Consider the following 13,685-nt stretch of genomic DNA (forward strand, 5'->3'; position numbering starts at 1 on the left):
ATGCAGCCATCACCATTTGCTGTTCTCACAGAGCTTCCAAGCCTCAAATTTGTGCAAGTAACATTTGGTTTTACAAGACCAAGACACCAAGAAAGTGCTATGATTTCAACGTCTTGCTAGAATCTGTGTCTTGATTGCAGTTGTAGTACATATTCCAAAGTGTCATTATGCAGCTACTTTTTTCCTGGTTCATTGCAAAGGCCTGTCAAAAAACAACTACTATCTACGCACCTGATTGCCCTTCTTCTCTAAATATTGCTTGTCTGCTCATACAGATTTGTCTAAATGCACCTCTGTCAACTGTAATGAGGTAATAGGCCTAAAAATTGCTTAGTGTCATCTTGCATCTTCCACTTAGGTACAGAAGATGTTTTAAACCTAAATTGATGCCTTTATTACACCTCTTTCTTTCTGCTCCTTGTAGCACTTTCAGATATCATCTCCCAGTAACTGCAACAGGGAGAAAGAACACAAAACCGTTCTGATATTAGTGTTATTTTTCTTTCTAACCCCCATGCAAAGTTCAGGTTCAGTATCCCCACCTAATTTGTCATTTGTATGTGCTATATTAATTAAACAACCCATAGAAATTCTACACGATGCAGTCTGGTAGGAGCTGGTGTCCAGTCTGGATTGCATGGAGCCTGGATAAAGAAGCAGCCCTGCTGGCATGACAGGTTCATTAACACCTTGTGTGCTGAAGCTAAGTGAAAAAAAAACAACCTGATAAAATCATAGCCTGACAGGAAAGAAAAGCAGGACAAATTACCAGTATCTGTGTTACTAATGCAACCCACTGCCCTGAGCAAAACAGGCAAGGTACCCTGCGCTGCTCTGGTGGGGCCAGCCAGGGCCGTCTCGCAGCTGCTGCCCAGTGCTGGCGTGCGTCTCCCACGCTCTTCCTCCAGCACTTCTGTGCTCATATGCATATGAATATGATATCCATGGAGACATTTCCTTTTCCTTATCTACAGCAACTTCCTAGCAAATTGTGAGGTTCCCAGTTCCAACGCACTTATCATCTGTCCCATCTTATCCTGTACTGCCAGGCTGTTGTTTGTGTAAATGGACTTTGACTTACTTAAGTCAGTTTTACACGCATCCTAAAAGATCCAGAATGCACACTGGTGTTGCTGTCCAGTAAGCATGAAACACCAAGTCAGCCAACTGAGCACATTTCTTACGGATAAGCTCAGTTTAAAAAAAAGAACACCTGTTCACTACTCACTTACTTCAAACTGTGCTAAGTCCTGCTTAAACCTCTTAGGACCACCAAGCCTTTCTTGTAATGGGCATTAAGGACCATTAGTTCACTATTTGTACACCAACAGAATGATGGCAAAAAGATACAAGCACCTGGAATTGCTCCAGGTTATCAAGAACAATTCTGCAGTTGGGCAGGGAGGGTTTGGTCTGGTACCCAGAAAACTCAGTTTTCCCTGACCTTTTTCACCTCTTTGTGCCTCTCTTTCTTTGGGTTGTAAGCTGTTCAGGCCTGGCACAATCATCTTATGTATATGTCTAGTGTAGGAGCTTACCTAGAGCCTCAAACTACATCAAACAGCTGTGGGATTTCTGCTCTTGCCTCCCTCCCCAGGGCTTTTCATGTGAACTTCAACAGCTCTGACAAGAAGGGATGTTATGTCTCAGGAGATCTTACCTTTGACCAAGGCATCTGCATCTTTTTAAACTCCTGGATGTTTTTTCTAACCAACATCCTGAATGTTGAACGTTAGGTTGATGCAATTTTCAATGAGTGAGTTGGAAATACCTCAAAAATACAAGATTTATAATGGGAGTGAGCCAAAGACCACAAAATGGCCGCAGAGCAGCCATTACAGAGTCATAGGCCTCCAGCATTATTCTTCATGCAAAGTGAGTAATATATTTTAAGCCAGCCACAACAGCTACAAGAACCTGAGTCACCTCCTGTGCAGAGGAATGAATTATGTTAGGGATCAAAACGTGCTGAGGCTTCTTGATGTGAAAATGTAATTGATGATAGATTAGTGCAAGTCCTCGTTAGGTGATGCTGTCCTGGACAGCACAGAAAAGGCAAGTTGAGAGCTAGTATTGTCTATGGACTTGCGGGGAAATCTTTATTGCTAGGCTGCAGCCTGCGTGTCTGGCAAGCCACAATGGCTTGGTCAAAAAGCTGATAGAAAAGAGGCATCTCCAGGACCTCGGATTGAATGTGTGTCAGTTATTTCTTTCTGCAATCTTTACTTAAGTGTCTGAAGAAACTCCTCTTAATACAGTTTCACAAAGAACAATTGTCTAAATGAAGATTTAAAAAAAGAAAATGAGATTTGATTTTCTTTTGGAAAATCACATTAAAAGAAGCTAGAGTATATCCTGTGCCAGGGAGAGGAAGCCTTTGTTGTACCTAACCATGCTGTTAAAATCAGCAATTAATGGAGGAAAAAAAAATTCAGAAACATCTTGATCTGTAGGTTCAGATTAATTAGGACAACACTTTAATAGTTTAATGGTAAGACTTGCCACCTTTGAAACCAAAATCCTCAAGAGTGAGTGCTTGCAAGCTCAGCAACTACCCCAAACACATTTCCTTCTGGTTGTATTAAGGCAGCAAGTAGACTTAATGCAATTGCAATTTTCTGTGCATGGCCTAAAGCCACCTCAGTTAGGCAGACTGACTCCCAGAAGCATACCCTGAAGAGAGGAGAGGACTCTGCAGAAAAAATATTTCACCCCAAAATTAGAAGAGATGACTCAGACCTGTTCAAAACTCTTTTGTCTCTCCTAATCTTCATACTGATCAGGGGTGAAAATAAGAGGGAAAGCGTTCACTCTCAGCCTCGTCTCTCAATTGCTCTTCCTTCCTTTCCTTTTCCTTCTTATTTTCAAACACCATTTTTGTACTTTCTCTGAGCAGCCTCAGCAAGCTCACCCAGCGTATTTTCAAGGCCATCACAGCTGCTCCTTCGTCCCCTCTGATCAACTTTCCCAGCACTCCTAAAGCAGCTTTACCTTTTGTGCCATGCCTCTCTTTTGGGATTAGCTTCTCTTCAGGTTGGCAGGATCTCCTATCACAGAAGCAATATCAGCACCAAAACTATTAATCATGGCTCTGCCACGGGTAGGAGCACACATTAGACTGTAACTAGAGGCAGGCAGATAAGCAAGGTTATTTTATTAGCAAGTTTCAGCTAAAGGCTGGACACCACTTGACTGGATAATTACAACAATTCCTTCTGGCTTCTAAATTACACAGAGTAAAAGAGCATTATTTTCAAGAGTCTGTGTCCGGCAGCACTGTGGGAAGCACGTGAGGATGGAATACATACCTGGAAGGGGCCTTTTGCTTTATGTGGTTCTGGCTGTACCACAACATACATCACCCAGTTCTGCCTTAAACCTTGGAGTTTTATTGTTTCTCCTGCTTGGCATGTGCAGCAGTTTCCTTTGAATTTTCCACTCGTTTTCTCCTCGGCTATGAGTCAGCAGGCGCTGGAGCTGTGGATGCTGGAGGTTTCCACCACTGCAAACACCAGTGTACGTTTTGCCCTCAGCCTAATACCATGCTTGGGCCCAAACATGCCATGGAGCAAGTGATGGCAGTGAGATCTGTTGTCATAAAATTGAGACCCCCACATAGAAGCTTTGTAACTAAGGAATAAACAGAGGCAATGAGTCATTATATTCGGTGCTGTGGGAGTTTAAGGAAAGGATGTTTTCTGTAACTCATGGAAATAACACGACCTTTGACATGACTTTTTTTTTTCTTTTATTGCTAGTGGATGTCATTGCAGTCAATGGAAGCAGGATACCATATGGACACTGTTTTAAGTGAGTCATTTAATTAAGTCCATTCCTTTGATACCATATACTTAGAGCCTTTGGGAATGCCAGTCAACCACAAAGTAGTCTTCAAATAACTGAGATGCTTGCAGGTTCGGCCAGTAGCGCGGCAGTGAGCGTATCCCAGACACACACAGGTAGGACACTGACTCGGGCTGCCACACAGACTGCCACAGACAGCATGGCCTTTGCCAGCACCCTCACGAACGCCAACAGTGCCCACATACAGGCACTGATATCTCAGTCCCGTCCCTCCTCTCCAGCTGGTCAGGATTGAAGCCTGCTAGTGAGAACACAGATGCCTTCGCTCTCCAGGTTCATAAGCATGTCCACATTCACAGATCCCTCAGATGTCAGCGCAGCCCCTGAGTCCACCCAACGTCCATGCCTGAACCTGCCCCCCCTTACCTCATACACACGTCTCTTCCTACCCACTGACTCGCCCAGCTTGATGCTCACTAGCAAAACAGATGCACACACTCACACACTCATCTCACAGGCACCCCACACCCACCGACCCCTCAAATATCAGCACAGGCTCTCAGCCCACCTAACATCCATGCCCACACCGCAGGACCCTTACCCAGTCACCAGCTCAAACCTCGAATCTTTCCAGAGGCAGATCTACAGCTAGTCTAGTTCAAAATTTGCTGGCAAACACATGCACATGTGCACACAGGATTAAATTCACTGAGGAAATATTAACATATCCAGGTTTTTCCAGGTGCTGGCATAAGCCATTCAGTCCGGAGCCAGGGGCTCTTGTCAGTCCTTTGAAAAATGGTTAAAAAGAAGAGAGACCTTTCTGCAACAGTAGGCAACCATGAATGCACAACCAAACTCCTGGCCTCTACAGCAGTATATTATTTTTAAAAAATCTTATATTTCCTACTGTATTTTTTACATAGATATTAAACTGCTGTAATAAGTATACTAAAAACATCTTCTGGAAGTGTTTATTTTTGTTTGGGTTCTTGCAGTGCATCCAGAAATATGAGCCACGAGGGACACTAGATCCTCCAAAAACACATATCCTATCTGAAATAATGGGTCCACTGTCAGCAAAAGAGTCAGGAGCTCCATGCCAGCAACTCTTCTTCTTGGTTGGGCTCAGCACGAGTACGGAGCCTGGAGCTACCCCGCCCCTGGGATTCCTGCCGGTATCTGACGACCTGACTGAAAACGCTGTGCTTCCCACAACAGTGTGAAGCAAGAGATTTCGCCTTTGCCGAGGCCTGTGCCAGGGAAAGCAACAAATGTCACCTGAAGTCATTAAATAAAACAGTTAGTAAAAGTCAGCAGGAATTAAAGACAGGAGGACTTAATCAGTCAGATGAAGATGATACTGATGTAACCTAGGGAATATGTAGGACTACTAGTATAAGAAGCACATGAGAACTGGAGCTCAGTAGAACACAACTGACTTGTTAAAATGTGGTCTAATTGGGGGGGGGGGGGAAGCCACAAAAAGGTATGCTCCTCTTCCCATGTTCTTTTCATTAAGGGCAGGGGGACAAGGACAAGAGGGGGGGTGACTGCTTCTGTCCAATCTTCATCCTTTGTTCTTTTCTGTCATGTCTGGTACGTGACCACCTTCTTTTTACATGAAAGGCAGCAGAACTACATGCCAGTAGCATCCCATGGTGCTACACACCATGCCTCATCCCATCTTGAGCAAAACAATCTTTTGATGTCCTTCGTCTTGACTGGGGATTTGAACACAAGTTCAAAATCATTTCCTTTCTGCTAAAATTACCTCCTTGCTGTTCTTCGCATTTTCAGGGTTGTGCTAGGGCTTTACAAATCATATATCCTAAACCTAATAACTGCATGACATTTAATGGCATCATAGGAATCATCTGGATTCTAGTGCTACATGAGACCAAAGAGATGGATTGAATAGTGGAATGAACCAACATTATCAGGGTTTCGTCATCCTCATATGTTGCTTATGGAAGTATCACATATGAGTTACAGAATCATTAAAATTCCACATATATATCTATTGCTCTCTCTGTAGGCCATTCAAAGAAAAAAATAGTATCAAGAAATTTTCCAAATCCTTTTTTGTTTTCTTACCCATGTATATCACCCTTAGATATTTACTTGCTTTCTTTCCAGTTCCAAGGTATAGGTTAGAAGAGTCTAGGTCCCTGGATTCTCTTTAGCCTGCTTTTTGAAACATGGTTTTCTTCTGCAGGTCCTCTGGGATGCTGCCCAATGCCTTTGACTTCTGAAATATAACCGCTAGTTTCTTTGAAAACTTACCCTCAATTTTTAGGGCCTGGTCTCAGTTAAGATTCTGTGCCTTCAGAAAGAGGAGACCTCGGTTCTCCCCACAGTCCCCACCTCTCATTAGAGCATTAAACTATATTAACAAGCATTTAACATTCAATATGTGAAACATATTAAACTTCAATAAGACATGGTTTGGCTAATACCTTCGAACAAGGCAATTCCATACTATTCTGATGGCTGCTGCAAGACTCACAGTAGAAAAGTTATATTCTATGGGATATAACTCCTATATAGGAGAAAAAAAAAATCACAACAATAGTTTTCTGCATAGAAATACAGGCTACAACTCAGCCTTCCTGGATCTGAGTTTCTACAATGTTGTTTCACATGCCTACATGAGGCAGGTGTCTGAGCTCCCACTACAGTCCATGGAGAACCAGTCAGGACATGGCTTGGAGTCCACTCCAAGCCATGTTTTTGGCTCATCCCAAAAACACCACCCACACTCAGTGGGTCGAATCACACTCTCGCCTCCAATAACTGACTGACTGTAACAGGAGTTTAGACACCTTCCCTATACTAGTGCTAAATCAACCCCCTAAATGTAAGGTGCGATATATTCTACTACTTGCATCTCATCATTGTGTAGTGAAAAGCCTACACTTTTTACGGCATTTTCTAGTGAAACTGCAGAATTCATTTCCAAGCAAATTCTGAAGGTTGTAGAAGAAATGAAGGCTGAGCAGCAAGGGTAACACTGTCTTGGGTGGCTTCTTACAGGAGGAAAGGTAAACTGCTCAATGTAAAAACTAGACTAGAGAGAAATATAATGGGTCTTGACTGAAATGCATCTACAGTCCATAATTGCACATCAGGTTCTCTTCCAGAGGATGCTGATGGGCATTTGAAAGTTTCTTTCCACATAGGGGCAGTGCACATACAAAGTTTCAAGCAGTTCTGTGACTTAGTTGGGAACAAACATAGGCAAGTACTGAGGTATTCAGACCTTCGCTACCTCTCATGCATGCCTGCCTTGGAAAGAACATGTAAAATGTTTCAGTACTGAAGCAATTTCTCCTCTCAGAGGGCTTGTCCCAAGACAAGGAAGAAAGATGTTTGAAGATGCAGACACAGAACTGCAGCTTTTTTTTTTAATTATAATTCCCAAGGGCCATTTTTCTGTGATACTACAAAGCTTGTCAAAGGTGACAAGAAAGTACTGTAGGACTCCTGTCTGCTTACAGTAGCCATTAAGCATAAACTAACTGTCACAGATGAGATTTTCTTTTTTTCCAACAGTGTGGAAGGGAAAAGTTTCATTAAAAATGCAGTTATTTGAATATATCCTTTGGGAAACAGATGTGGATTACTTGATTATTGGGAGAGGGCACACAGATGGCTCTCAGGATCTGAACATTTTGCCTCTTGCAGCAATGCATTTTATCTGCTTCAGGGAATTGGAGACTAAAAAAGGAGCCTCATGGCCACAAGAGGGTGCAAAGAACAGGTTTTGCGCACTTCAAAACCTTTCTGCTGCACAAATCACCAAGAGGACAGTGAAAAATTAGACTCTTTCTTGGGCAGTAAAGCTCCATCTGAAAGAACTTTTTCACAGATGAATTTTATTTGGACTGCATAATGACAGAAAACTCAAAGTAAAAATACTGAAAGTTTTGCTCAGAGGGAAAGGTAACTTTTTAAGGAAGTGTGAAGATTCCCATGGAGAGAACATAAAAAAATTTATTCTTTTTGAAAGTTTGCTTAATTTCTTTTTTTTTTAGAAAAAAGGACCTTAACAACAGGAAGAAAGCTATTGGCCATAGGTCTGTAGAAGTTACACATACTGTAACATTATACTATATTTGAAAGTCTCTGTAAATATTTATTAGTCTGTGGTAATAGTATTTTCACATCTCCCCCAAATACTCCAAACCATCCAGATAGTTTCTTGCTGATTTTTCAGAGATTGCCATGCATGCAAGTTATCAAACATTTTGTTCTACCTCTTCTTTCCTTATTACCGACTTGTCTATTATCTCCTTAATTGTGTTTAGCATCTGGTCAAAATTAATCTTTTTTTTACAAAGTTAGAAGCCAAAATTACTTCATCTCTCTTTTGCACCATCAGTTATTTGTTGTTCTTCCTAGCTCAGCAATGATGCCATGCTTTCATTGCCTTACTCTTAGTGTAGGTGTAGAAGCTTCTCTCCTTGTTTTTTGTGACCCTACAAGTCACTAGATCCAGTTCGCATCTTAGCCCTTCTGATTTTATCCTTACACATTCCTATTATGTCCTCACATAGGTCTCTAATAATTTTCCTTTCCATAAATTAGAAGTGGATTATCATCCCTCCCATTAAACGTTGCCTGTGCTGACCACACCTGAGCAGGAGGGACGGCACAGTGTTAGGTGGCAACTCCCACAAGCCCTAATCTTTCTGTGGGTCATTCCTCATTAACAAAATCGGAGTGAAAAGTATGAGTTTTCCTCTGCTCTGAGGTTGTTTTTTGGCTAGAGCTTGAAGCCTTTATGATATAGGTGGCCTAGTTATGTGACTGGGCAACAGCCAGCATAACAGCCAATTTGGTCTGCAGCGTGCTGATAGCAATACAATATTCATAAATTCTAAATCATAATGTATTTGTTGTATTTGAGAAACAGTTTCAAAATGCCAATGCTAATACTATTCCTTTCCCATTATAATGAGTAGAAAAGCATATCAAACAGACACCTATGACTATTTTTCTGTTAACAGTTCTCAGTCTTCACTGCAGGCTGCAGATACCCAACTTGTCTAAGCAACCAAATATTCCGAAGTTCAAAGACTATGAATATTTGCTAACTTCCAACTTCAAGACCAGCTTGTTCAAATCTAAAAGATTCTTTCCCATCTCCAAACTCTGTCTACACCTCTTTGTATTCCCCGTTTTAAATAATAATCCATTAGGAAGACATCCTTCATAAGGATCAACCCCCTCTTTATGGCTACTTGTTGCATTGGCTGTTCATGGCTGCTAGAGAGAAATGCAGTCAGCTTCTGGCCACTACAAGCAATAAGCTGGGATTAGGTCTTCAGATACAGGGAGACCAGGGATCTGTGCCCCAGCATGGCAGTAAGAAGGATTTTGCCCAGAAGTGTTACTTCTCATTACCTTTACCACAAAAGAGATCTCTCCAGCTTCAAAGGGCTGGAGAGAGAATGAATCCCACCAGTGATTATCAGTGGGGCGTATGAATCAGTGGGAGAGTCAGACCTTGATGTCTCCAAACAAAATAAAACTCTGAATTAATTAATTTCTTTAATCAAAGAATTGAAAGGAATCGAAATTTTCTGCCAGGCATGCTGTCAAACTGACAAAGTGACTCAGCAAGCAAAATAATTGGTCTGTAATGTGATTATATTTGGGGATTCAGGTTGGGGTTTAGACACGCTGTTAAAGACTAAACTGAAATAACAGATTTAACACAAAGTTGTCAGGCTTGCAGTTTTAAAAGGTCCTGCTGTCATTAAACAAGCAGGAACTAAGTGCAAAAAATAATTGGCTGCTGTGTCTCCACACTAGGGCTTCGTTAGTAAATATCCTTCATAAGCTGATCCAGATGTGGAACACGCTCCCTGAGGAGGTGCAGGTGATCACATTTAGATTATTCCCCCAAGACCTGTCCTCTTGCATAATGTTCTTCCTTTAGAACAGGGAGCGATCAATAACCACACACCCCATCTCCGATAAACAGACCCTGTCCCCAAGACCCCCACCTACTAGGAAAAGCAACAGCACAGGTCTCCGAGGACTCTCCAGGATCAGGCAGTGCCAGACTACTTAACTAAGACGAATTCACGTACAGAGATGCTAAGCATGATACCACGCGGGAGGAGCGTTCTTGCTGGCACCCTCAAATCGGCAGACGTACTTGCAGGCGTCTTACAGGAAAAAAAACACAGGCAATGAAAACTGCATAGCCAGAAATCTTCTATGAGTCTAAAACACATTAACCAGAAGTTGTACAAAGATGACTGTGTTACTCAAGTAATGCGTATAGGCTAATTTAAGAGAATGAAACATCACAATTTTATTGCCCTAAATAATGCAGCCATATGTGCAAAACACCACAGGACTGCTAGCAACAGAACTGAGGAATCACCTGATTATAAAAGCAAAGGAAACTATATGAGCAGTGGAGAAACTAAGATTTCTTTTAACAAAAGCATTTATTAAGAAATGTTGTATTGTTATTAGCAAAATACTTGTTAACGGAATGGTCTTTCATGTAGGAGACCTTAAGCTAGAGTTTTCCAGTTAAAAGGAATTCATTGCTGGATGTGTAAGGTTGTTGACAACTTTTTTCCCCAAAGTAATCATACTGAATTTGGCCTCCTTCGGTGTAAAACTGATTCGTGGATTATTTCTTCACTTTCCCGTGAAACACCAGAGCAAGGCTACAGGAAGAGATGGGATGTTCCCTGTCTGTAAGTGACACTGGAGACACAGATGCTTTTTTTGCCTCCACATTCATGGCTAGCTGTTGCCTGACTTCTTGCTTCTTTGTATCATGAGTCACACTCTATTCCCGAGCACCAGCAGTTCCCACTACTGAAAAAAAAAAAAAAAAATTTGATGCCACTTTTATTTTCTCTTGCTTGTTTTCTGTAAAAGTGCAATCGTTCATAGCTTTTCTGGATCTCTGCTAATCACTTTTTGTTTAGATTTACCAATCTGTGTAAGTTGCTTGTAATATGAATGGTCAAGACGGATGCTTCTGGATCAGTCCCCTGGAATTGGTGACAAAAATAGCCCTTCCCTAATCCTACGCTCTTGTGACAAAATAACAGAGCTGTCAAGCAAAGGAGGTGCGCAAGTTCTCTAGAAACCACAGGCAATGAGCAACGAGGGACTCTGAGGGTGATTTAGTGCATTCCACTGCTCCAAAACAGCATCACCCCACCCGCGCCATTCCCCACAAATGCTCTTCAGCCTGTTCTCAAAACCTCCAGATCCCAGCGCTGCGGAGCCCAGAGGAGGGTACGCTACTCCAGCTCAGACACTGCCATCACTGGCTAGAGAAGACACATCACACACGTTCATATATGCTGGTACACCATAGACTAAGCAAACGAAGGAAGCTGCAACTACAGTCAGCGTTACCTGCCTGGGTTACAACAGGCCATGTATTTGCAACATGTTTGCGTTTTGCTCATCTTTCAGCATCTCGCTTCCAGTCCCTCCGTGTTTTTTCAGAGAAGAAAAAAAAAAAAAAAAAAAAAAAATCTCTTTTTCAGAGAGTCCCCAGTCTCCTTGAACACAAACGTGTCCCATACTAATTTCATTCTGTTCCTGCCTTTTGTGCGTCTCCCTGTACAGCCCCTGCAGACTAAGGCTGCAGGTACCAGCGGGAAGGCAATGTTGCCTCTCATGCCTCGGCTCTAGCACAAATAAAGCCAGCATTCTGCCACCAGATGGCCAAACATCTCACAACTAGCCCCTTCCTTCTAGGTTAGAAGAAATCCTTATCTTCGTCATATATTTTCACAGCTCTGATACCATAAAAATAAGTATTAATGTTTAAATCACAGCAGTTAACAGAAGCGAGATATGATAAACAGGCTCGATGAGGGGTGGGAGAAGTGAGCATCACTGCACGGCAAACTCGCTTCCTATGAACGCTGCGCAACTCTTCTGTGAATCAAGGGCAAGAAAACAGTGAATTGGAGTCCTCTCAACCCGCTTGCGTGTCCTCTCTTCCCATCATTAAAAGACAATCCAGGCTTTCTAGCACCGCTGTTTTGTTAGGCAGGGACTCATTAACCTTTTTAAAGTTAATTATTTAATACGCCAGAATCATATTACTGTTCTCATCTACCTGTATTCCTGTTTGATTTGTATAAAAACGGACTAAAGAAGACAACCGCACCGTTTAACAGCAAGACTGAACTTGTTTTTCATTAGCGGAGAGGAAGACAACAAAATTATCACAGACAGCAGTTCCCACCAAGATTTGATTTGGAAGCTTTGCACAGAAGCTAAAAATAAAAGACTGTGCAGTCATAAATTATTTAAAATACTGTCCGTGGACTAGGAGCATGTGATCAACTGAAGTGAATGGGAGCTCGGGGGTGCACAAGGAGCTGGGATCTGAGAGGACCTTCTGGGTCCTCCCAGCAGCTCGAAGCCCAAGCGCTGGGTTGGGGCAGGGGGGCAAATTCCCCGGGTCCAGAGGGACAGCAGTTTCACAGCTGTCAGAGGGAGCCATGTTGGTCAAAGCCTTCAGACATATGGAGTTAATGTTTGTGAAGAGCTGTGAAGATGAAAGTCCTGAGGATTAAGATTTCCTTGGAGGGCTTCACTCTCTTGTTCAGTTTTAAACAAAGTTTTTAAAAGGTTTTGTGTTCGGTAGGAAATATAAACTGCTATTTATCCACACAGTCTTCCAGACAGCTATATACAGAGACAAGAACCAGTCACACAGACGTGAGGTGAATTCCATATCATCTGTTACTGTTCTGATATTGGCCAAAATATTTTTGCTCTAAAGAGAAAATAACCCAAAAGCTTCCCACAGAAGACTACACATCAGGAAAAGTGGAGAGCTGGTTCACAAAAATCTCTCAAGAAGCATGTGCTGTTCGTAAAATGAGGTAACAGCCAAATTCTCTGTCCACTCTCTGCCTTCAAAAGCATATTAAGTTGTTTAGGGCTTTTAAAATCCCGAATCTATGTTGTAATTACAGATAACATTTTCTCCAGAGTTCTCAGGAACAGCCAGCAGTATATACTTTTAAATTCAACCAACCCGTTTGGAAATCACTGCGAGTACTCCTGGCACATAGTTTCAACCAAGTCACTCAAAACTTCTGCTGGGTGGTGGTCCTCTCGCTACCTGCCGATAGCAAAGGGCAGAGAAAGTAGGTAATTCGCCCCGAGACCAGTACGGGCCAAACTAGGACCCAGCCTCAAGCTTTCCAGATCTGCTTTACATGGGCAGTTCCTTTCCACTCACTCTAAATGCAGCTGGCTAAGAACACTAAATATGAGAACACCACATTAACTTTCAACACATAATAAGCAATGAGAGAGAACTGCAGAGAACTGCAGAGAACATCAGCCACAAAGTTTAATTCAGTAAGTTGTTTCAATAAAGCTGAGCCATTTCACTGAAATACATTGATTTTGACCGAGTTTTCTTTGCTGACAGACTAAGTTTCAGTGCTCTGATCACTTCTGATTAGAGAGAATAAAACCCAAGCAAAAGAAACCTCCAATTTCTGGCTGTAAAATCACTATTCGACATAGAGGTACCTTGCAATATTTGAAAGAGTCCTTGCATCCACGTGGAACAAAGACAAATACTATACAGGGATGGCCACACTGATGGCTACACCTCCATCAAGTGCTTCTCTTGGCTAAGAGAGTCAGACATTTGCCAAATTTAGACTGCTTTTACATAATAAAATTAATAATAGTGGGTATTGGTCCCTAACCAACACAGTCACTAGAGCCTAGTGAATGGTTCAATTAACCCACCAGTTACCATTCGATTAACCCTACAGTAGCATTAAGCGGAATCACTCTCTAAGGCTCCATTAACTTTCTTGATTAGGCCAACACTGACGGTTTTGTGAACTTAG

The sequence above is a fragment of the Platalea leucorodia genome (assembly GCF_965183815.1).
Source record: "Platalea leucorodia genome assembly, chromosome: 2".
NCBI classification, from domain to species: Eukaryota; Metazoa; Chordata; class Aves; order Pelecaniformes; family Threskiornithidae; genus Platalea; species Platalea leucorodia.